Source organism: Patella vulgata, chromosome 5, assembly GCF_932274485.2.
Source record: "Patella vulgata chromosome 5, xgPatVulg1.2, whole genome shotgun sequence".
NCBI lineage: Eukaryota > Metazoa > Mollusca > Gastropoda > Patellidae > Patella > Patella vulgata.
This window is the reverse complement of record NC_065883.2, coordinates 5,095,329-5,104,670: the sequence shown is the minus strand read 5'-3', so window position 1 is coordinate 5,104,670 and position 9,342 is coordinate 5,095,329.

Sequence of the window (9,342 nt, the reverse complement as noted above, 5' to 3'; positions counted from 1 at the left end):
GCTACGCCTATTTAAATGGAAACACCCTAATTCTTATTTCTTGGTGAAATTTAAAAATCAAAGAAACAAAGAAAACCTTGTTTTCTCTTTCGTTTTTTTAACTTAAAAGTTTCAAAATTTTAAACATACATTATGGAAGAGCTAAATCTGCCTATTTCAGGTCTTTCTTTATGCCTGAAATGTTATCTAAACAAGCTAACAGCGAGGCTGATGTCCCCCGCCGAAATTCCAAAATAAATAGATGACACATATTCATTAATCGCACATTTATTTTTTTCTAAAGTATCAAGCAATCAAACAAATTATCACCTATACACTAAGTTTCATCAGATAGAATCAAAGTTATCGTGTCCCAAAGCATCGACCAATGAATTTGCTTAGCTCTGCTTAGCTTTAGCTCGAAATGTTAATCATTGAACTCAGTCAAGACATTCACCTAATGAACATCTACATCAAGTTTAAACATTCTACCTCAATTAAAAGCAGAGTTGTCATGTTCAAAAGTCTTTACCAATCAAATTGTTTATCCATCCTTAGCCTAAGCAGAAAATTCTCATCAACAAACTTAGTCAAGGTAATGATATAATGAATCTATACTCAGAGTTTCATCACTCTCACTTAATAAAAACCAAAGTTATCGTGCCCCAAGTCATCAACCAATCAGATTGCTTATCTCTGCTGACCGTAAGCAAACAATGTTTATCATCGAACTCCATCAAGGCATTCACCTAATGAACACCTACACCAAGTTTGAACATTCTAGCTCAATTGGAAGGAGAGTTAATGTGTTCCAAAGTCTCAGCCAATCAAATTGCTTATCGCTCTGCTTACCCTGAGCAGAAAATGCTCATTATCGAACTTAGTCAAGGTATTGATGTAATGAAACTATACACCAAGTTTCATCACTCTCACTTAATTAGAACTAAAGTTATCGTGTCCCAAAATCTCAACCAATCAAATTGCGTATCTCTGCTTACCCTAAGCAGAAAATGCTCATCTTCGAACTCCATCAAGGCATTGGCCTAATAAACACCTACACCAAGTTTGAACATTCTAGCTTAATTAGAAAGAGAGCTATTGTGTCCCAAAAAGTGTGACAGACAGACAGACCCATTTTAATAGTCCAGCTGCTTTCTTCGAAAGGTGGGGGACAATTATTATTTAGACATAAATTAGCTTATCCAGACCATAATCAATTCTCGATGCCATCTGATGTGTGTTGGACTTTCACTGCTCAATGCTCATTGATGATTAAATCAAAAAATGGATAATCAAGACTGTAATTTATCGTACCGACTTTAGTAATGATGGTCGAGGCTAGGCCTAAAATTCAATTGCTAATATCTCGGTTAAGAATGGAGAGATTTGACTGAAATTTTCAACATATTCCTTTTACATTATCTAGTTTTTAACTATTTTAGTGACAACTCTTTATCTTTCATAATGTATCTTTAAATAAAAGAATTGTTCACAGGATTGCAAATGATATTTATTTTTCAATTTGACTCAAATTGAGAGAGAGAGAGAGAGAAATGGGGTGTAACGTCCACTCGACACAAACTAGGTAATTTCGGGACTAACATATGGTTTAATTTTATTTCGATAATTCGCTTGCGTGTAGGGGTCTTTAGCAGTGGGACTGAAACCGGAGGACCCGGAGAAAACCCACAAGGCTGGACAGGCAACCCAATTCCTTGTCACGTGCTAACCACACGGCAATCCAATCCCCCGACTCAAATTGAACAACAAATTAATTTGCTTTCACATCAGAGGAGCGTACCCTATTCCAATAGAAAATATTTCCATATTTATATTATAACCCTTTATTATCTACGTTTGGTTATTTTTATGCAATTGTATAACTTATTCATTAGATAACAAACCTCATCTCTCAACACTCTGTGTTTCGAGATAAGAGATGGTGCTATAGTTCCACGTAGCAAAGCCCAACACAAATTATATTGGGCCTCGGTAAGCAAAATTGACAATATTTTTCATCAAAACAAGGATTGATTATTGTTATTTATAATATTTCTGCCACATCCAACTGAAATTAAGCATATAATCCTCTCTGAAACTGGTATAAATCATCATATTTAATATCGAGGCGTTAAGCCGATACTAAGAACGCCATTTTTAAACGGGAGATGTATGACAGTGTATGTCGGATAAAAACAACGCTTCATTAATTTAAACGCGAATATTTGGAGTTAGGCGATAGTTGTGCCACTACATTGACCTCTGTAAGTTTAATTAGTCATAATAGTATAAAATTATCTTATTTTAAAGATGTTACATGAATTAATAAAGAAACTTGGAATTAAGGGCACCCAATCGTAGCTAAAAACAAGCACATCAGTATATCTCAACGTTTTTAGCTACATTCTCGTAGCTACTTATATTCATATGCAATATAACTTCTAAAGAGGTCTATTACAGGCAATTAAGTGTGAAGGACTCTTATACTCTGGCCTACATTAATCGCTCTATCTTAAAGGAAAGAGAGGAATGGGGTTTATCATCCACTCGACACTAACTAGGTCATTTTGGGGCTAACATATGGTCCAGTTTTATTTTAATAATATGCTTCCACGTAGGTGTCTTTAGCAGTGGGATGAAACTGGGGGACCCGGAGAAAACCCACGAGGTTGGACAGGCAACCCTACTCCTTGTCACAAACAACCGGGGAATCAAAACCACACCAGTTGACTCAATGACAGACTGTATGACACAACACGCACGCGCTAACTATTGTCTGGAACCTTATAACACGACAGGCACGTAACTTTGGTGGGGGGGGGGGCGCAGTGAGAGGAAAGCCACCCCTGCAAAAAATTTCGCCCCCCTCCCCCCTGTGAAAAAATTGTCGATCATTAATAAAATAGATATACATTGTCCGTCAATTTTACAGCACCCCTGAGAACACTTCTAGCCCCCCCCCCCCCACATTGCTCTGCGCTAGTTACCGCCCTGTAATACGGGTAGGCAGAACTGAGTTTAAAAGCACATATTAATGTAATATTATAGTGATTTACATTAAATTATTAATTTAATTTTTAATCCATTATGTTCGGTGAAATACGCGAACAGTTCGAATTGAATAGCAGTTGTTTGGGTTTGCTTAGTCTATTCTACACACATGTTTTTGTTATTATTTTGTCGTTTGTGAATTAGCTATTTTTGTTTACTTCTACCATTGACGTCATTTATAAAGAAATGAAATAAAATGAAATGGGGTTTAACATCCTACTGTTCTGCTCCGAACTGCGCTAATGAAGACGGGCATACGTGAAACAGTGTGCATATGCGAATTCCAACTGTCCAGAGATCTTTTACGTGCACGCCAATGTGTACATGGGACCTTGGTTTTTGTCCAATTCAAACGACTAGACAGCTATTCTTGTCAGGCCCTCCATCTTGCATAACTACAAGGGGGAACCACGCAAGAAAATCTGGATGAACTTTCTCAGCCAATGCAGGGATCGAACACCGACCTCCAGGCTAACCAGCAAGCGTCTACCCACTTAACCAACGTGACCACCACCTCATTTATAGATTGACTGCCAATATTGGGTGGTATAAATGTAACTTCCTTTGAGGAAAGAAAACTAAAATGGCTGCTATCTGTGCTACAGTGTTTTGAGTTTTGGAATAATAAAAAATCAGAAATACTTCTGCACAAATATAAGAAATAAATATTTAAAAGTGTGTAGCTAATTTTTTATCAATACGATTCTTTTTCAGTAGTAAATATTTTGTTTGTCAAATAAGCATTTTATTGTTCAGGCCTTAACAGTAGGAATGGTGCGATATACCTAAAACAAATTGGGATGCATTCGTTACAAATAGCGCTTGAAACCAGTATGTTCATGACCGTGTGTATTGATTTTAAAATGTTCATTTTGTCTTATAGATTTATCATGTAAGATTTAGATAAAGAGCTGGTCGTTCTTGCTGTAATAGTTCCAAAATAGATAATTTAAAATTAATAATATTCATTCAAATTACTTTATCCTGAGCGATCTTATCACTGTTTCAAGTTTAGACATAGATTGTTTATTATCGTAGCACCTTTATTTGTTAATTGCGACTCAGCCTTGCTTTTCTATTTTCTAATCAAATCAAAGCCCAGCTTAACCGGAGCAGGGCCCCTGGGCCTGACTAGAATTCCGAGGCCCCTAATGCGATGAAAAGATTATTGCATATCCTTTTGAATGGCACGCATGCGTAACACACAAACGGTCCGTAATACAAGAATTATATGATCATATACGAAATCTATTCAGTTCCGAAAGGCATACAAGTCTGTGGAACTTCACAGAGAAGGTTGAGGGATAGCTCAATCTCCGCCCTCGTGCCTTTAGATCCTCTCTGTGAAACTTTCCTCTGGAATTTGAATTCTTTCCCTTTTTGCCTTGAACCGGAGGGCCCCTCAGGCCCATGCCTAAGCTGGGCTTTGAATCAAATCATTAAATGGCTATAGTATTCGTTCACATCTGCACAGTCTGATGATCTAGAGTGTTGATTATAGGCTTGTCATGTGAATAAATGAAATGTCTAAATAAAAACCTGCAATAGGCAGATTTAGCTTTTTACATAATGTATCTTTAAAGTTGCAATTGCAAATTTTCAAGTTATATTTTTAAAATGTATTAAAATAAAGCCTTAAAATAAATGGTATCCATAAACAGTCCTACCTTGTTAAAGAATAATCCTATTAATCCTATAATTCGCTATTGCCAGCTAAGAAATTGGCAAAAATATCATTTTTAACTTCAAGTTCCAACGTTGGAAAGTGGCTGCCCCAAGTTGTCAATAGCAAAACAGGGGAGGTAATTGTGTTGTTATTTCCTGTGTCATAGATTTTTAAGGGTGGGAAATAATGCCCATGATCGTATAATAGTGATTTGATAATCTATTGAGCAAAAGACATAGAAATAATTATGTTTTGACTTTCTTAGAAAATTTGAAATTCTCGCTTTAAATATTGGATATTAGTTCTGGCAAAATGTATCGTTAAATCGATGTATCACGATTCACCTTCTAACAATTTGTGTATTGAATCGCGAGATGCTGTATGTATCGATGTATCACAATTCTTTTTTTTATGTTTTTTTATCACTTCAGTAATTAACCTGTCGTTCTTAATTATCCACGTCACATGTTATCCAAAAGTACACAAACACTCTTTAATTTATTTTGAATCTCTAATATCACTACCCTGAATCTCCAACATCACTACCCCTAATCTCCAATATCACTACCCCGAATCCCTAATATCACTACCCCGAATCTCCAATATGAATACTGTAAATCTCTAATATCACTACCCCGAATCTCCAATATGAGTACTGTGAATCTCTAATATCACTACCCCGAATCTCCAATATGAGTACTGTGAATCTCTAATATCACTACCCCGAATCTCTAATATCACTACCCCTAATCTCCAATATCACTACCCCGAATCTCCATTATCACTACTATGGATCTCTAATATCACTACCCTGAATCTCTAATATCACTACCCTGAATCTCCAATATGAGTACTGTGAATCTCCATTATCACTACCCCGAATCTCCAACTTCACTATCCTGAATCTTTACTGTGGATCTCCATTATCACTACCCCGAATCTCCAATATTACTACAGTGAATCGCCAATATCACTCCTGGGAATTTACAATACCACTGCTGCGAAACTCTAATAACACTGTTGTAAATCTCTAATATTACTACTGCGAATCTCTAATATTACTACTGTGTATCTCCAAGATCACTACTGTGAATTTCTAATATCACTACTGTGGATGTCCATTATCACTGCTGTGGATGCCCATTATCAATGCTGTGAATCTCCATTGTCACTGCTGTGAATCTTCAATATTACTACTGTGAATCTCCATTATCACTGCTGTAAATCTCCAATATTACTACTGTGAATCACCAATATCCTGGTTGTAATCTCCAATAATCATTACTGTGATTCTGCAATATCACTCCTTTGAATCGCCATTATCACTACTGTGAATCTCCAATATGGCTACTGTGAATCTCTAAATATCACTAGTACTGTTTATTAGTGATCTCGAGTTATACACCACCCCAGGTTTGGTCATCAGAATGCTTCATGGTTGACCCATCAATGGTCAAATGGTAATGTTATTAATTGCCAAAATTTGTATCCAACAAAGAGAAAGAGAGGAATGGGGTTTAATGTCCGCTCGACACAAACTAGGCAATTTCGGGACTAATATATGGTTCAATTTTATTTCAATAATTCGCTTTGTTTGCAGGGGTCTTAAGCAGTGGGAGGAAACCGTAGAACCCGGAAAAAACCCACAAGGTTGGACAGGCGACCCTACTCCTTGTCAGGTTCAGGCGAGGAATCTAAACCACACCAGTTGACTCAATGACAGACCTTGTGATTTCACAGTTCACCACATGTGTTAAACCACCCCTACCTCCCCTTACATTACAAGAATTATCATAGCAGTTTGTTTAAAGCTGTCGGAATGGTGCATAGTCCTCGTCATCCAGTAATATGACAGTCCGTTGCTTACCAAGGGTAGTTATAATAGCAGTACCGGACCCCACTGATAGTTCAGATGAGAGTGAGAGAGAGAGAAATTGGGTTTAATGTTCAGTGAAAAGAAACTGAAGGAGCTAGAGAAAACCCAAGGAGTTGGTCGAGCAACCCTACTCTTTGTACAAGCTTGGGATTGAAACCAGGCCACTCGACCCAATGATAGAGAGAGAGAGAGAATTGGGGTTTAACATCCACTCGACACAAACTAGGTCATTTCGGGACTTACATATGGTTTAATTTTATTTCAATAATTCGCTTGTGCGTAGGGGTCTTTAGCAGTGGGAGGAAACCGGAGGACCCGGAGAAAACCCACAAGGTTGGACAGGCGACCCTACTCCTTGTCACGTACAACCGGGGATTCGAAACCATTCCTGTTGACTCAATGACAGACTTTATGATACAGCGCGCGCGTGCTAACCATTCAGCCATCCCCCCCCCCCCCAATGACAGACCTTATCATCTTAAGCACATGTAATAGATATCTCGACCCCCCACCCCACACCACCCCACACCCGATCCCCCTGACCAAGATGGAGAAAGCAATGCTTGGGTGTATCCAAAATAAAACAAAGAATCTTAAATAGTGCAAAAAAAGGTAACTCATATTTAATGTTTGTTAGTAGAAACTTACAGTAAAACATATCAAAATCACAATCTGTTGATGGATATTGTCACTCAACACCTGAAAGTCAGTAAATAACAATAAATTTGTTTATATAATAAAAAATATGAAAAGCTTATTTATCGACGGACGTCACTATAACACGGGATCGGGTGATCGGCAAGATTTCCAACCACATCTAAAGTGAAATTCTTGTGTGTTTAAAATATAAGGGGAGTTTCACTGTAACTGTTGTTTGTCTATCCAAAGGACGTGACAACAGCATTATAGATAAACTCTCCTTGGGCTTTGTATTCAATTGGCAACAACACTGTTATTTAAAGTGAAGCCCCAGTGTAGTAGGGGAGTTTCTCTGTAACTGCGGTGGTTATCTGCAATAACACTTCGGTGAAGCGGACGCTAAATAAACCTATTTCACCCACACAGTAACAGCTGTACTGCACCTGGTGTACAAGTTAGTATACCATTTTTTCACTTAATAAACGAAAGGCTATTCATGCAATGGCCGACAAAAACAGTGTTATAGTGAGGTCCTTGTATAGTTTTAATATTTATACAAATTAAAATAACTTTCTTTTCATACATATGTATATTTAAAATATAAAATGTTTTCATATTAAGTTATTCTTCAATATTAACTAATACATATAGCAACTAAGTGTACACGGCCCCTTAAACAACACAAGACGTGCACACACCCTTAAACTATATAACAAGATGCAGGACTCACACTGGCTTTCATTTTTTTTCCGCCAAAATAGATAATAATTTTTATACAAAAAATTGTTCATATTTTTTTTTCCGCCAGTATCCCAAAACGTTATCGCCAAAATTATTGCCAAAATCAAACTTTAATCTCCAATCTCATATTTTTATCGCAAATTGCGAATTTGGCTACTGACAGCGTGAGCCCTGGCATGGTGTGTACATCCCTTTAAACAATATAAGCAGTTGTGTACAGCCCCTTATAAAATATAACAATTGGTATGTATTATATAGTATATCCCTTAAACAATATAACGTGGTGTGTACACCCCCTTAAGCAGGTATAAACAATATAACCTATGTGCGTAAACTCCCTTAAATGATATAATGCATGCATGTAAACTCCCTTAAACAAAATAACACGGTATGCACACCTGCTTAAGCAATATCACGAGGTGTACTTGCCCCTTAAAACAGTCTGGGTTGGGCAATTGTTTACACCTTTGTACTGTCATTAAATGGAGGGGGAAGAATAACTTAATAGGATTTTATACGATCACAGCAAAAGTGGAATTTAATCTTTGATATCTGATGCCCTCAATATATAGTACCAAATTATTGAAAGATACCTATCAAAGTAGTTAACCCTTTGGCACCTGAAACTCATGAAACTACTACTGTGTCTATATAGCGCCACAAACTGCCTGAGGCACTCGAATAGCTGTGAAACATATAAAAACCATATACTAGCTCTGTGACTCAGGTAGTTTGAACTGGACAAAGGACCAGCAGTTTCAGGCGTTTGAAAATGAGCTAAAAAACATCACTTTTCTCTGATTTTTGTCTGGAAACAGGGGTTTTCAATATTTACATATATACCAGGTACAAAAGGGTTAACTATGCTGTTTAATCTTTTAGTTATGGAATTGCTAAATCATTTTTTTTTTAACAAAATAAACAAGTGGAATTGCAATAGTTGACACGATAGACCAAATCGCTGTAACATATTTTCAATAATTATTCTTAAAATACTAATTGTATTATTGGCATAATTAAGTGTTGAATAGTTTGTGATGATGTCATTTAGTTTCAATGAATTTTACTTGAAGGAAACCATTTTGATTTTTTTCAAGGTAAGAATCCAACCCTGAACAAATCAAAATTGACTTTGAACAAAAAGCAGGTACTGTTAAGTGTAGATTCTGAGCGAACAGAACTGGTTCCGGTTAACGGAAAGAAAACCATCATAACCAGGACACTTCTTGAATACTTATTACAAGAATAATAATAATAATTTTCTGGGGTTTTTTTTACGATAAAATAACATGTATAAATAATGCAATAGACAATACATAATGATATGATATATAAATTGGATAATATAGTATAATACACAGTGAGAAGTGAAGATATGGCACAAATAAAC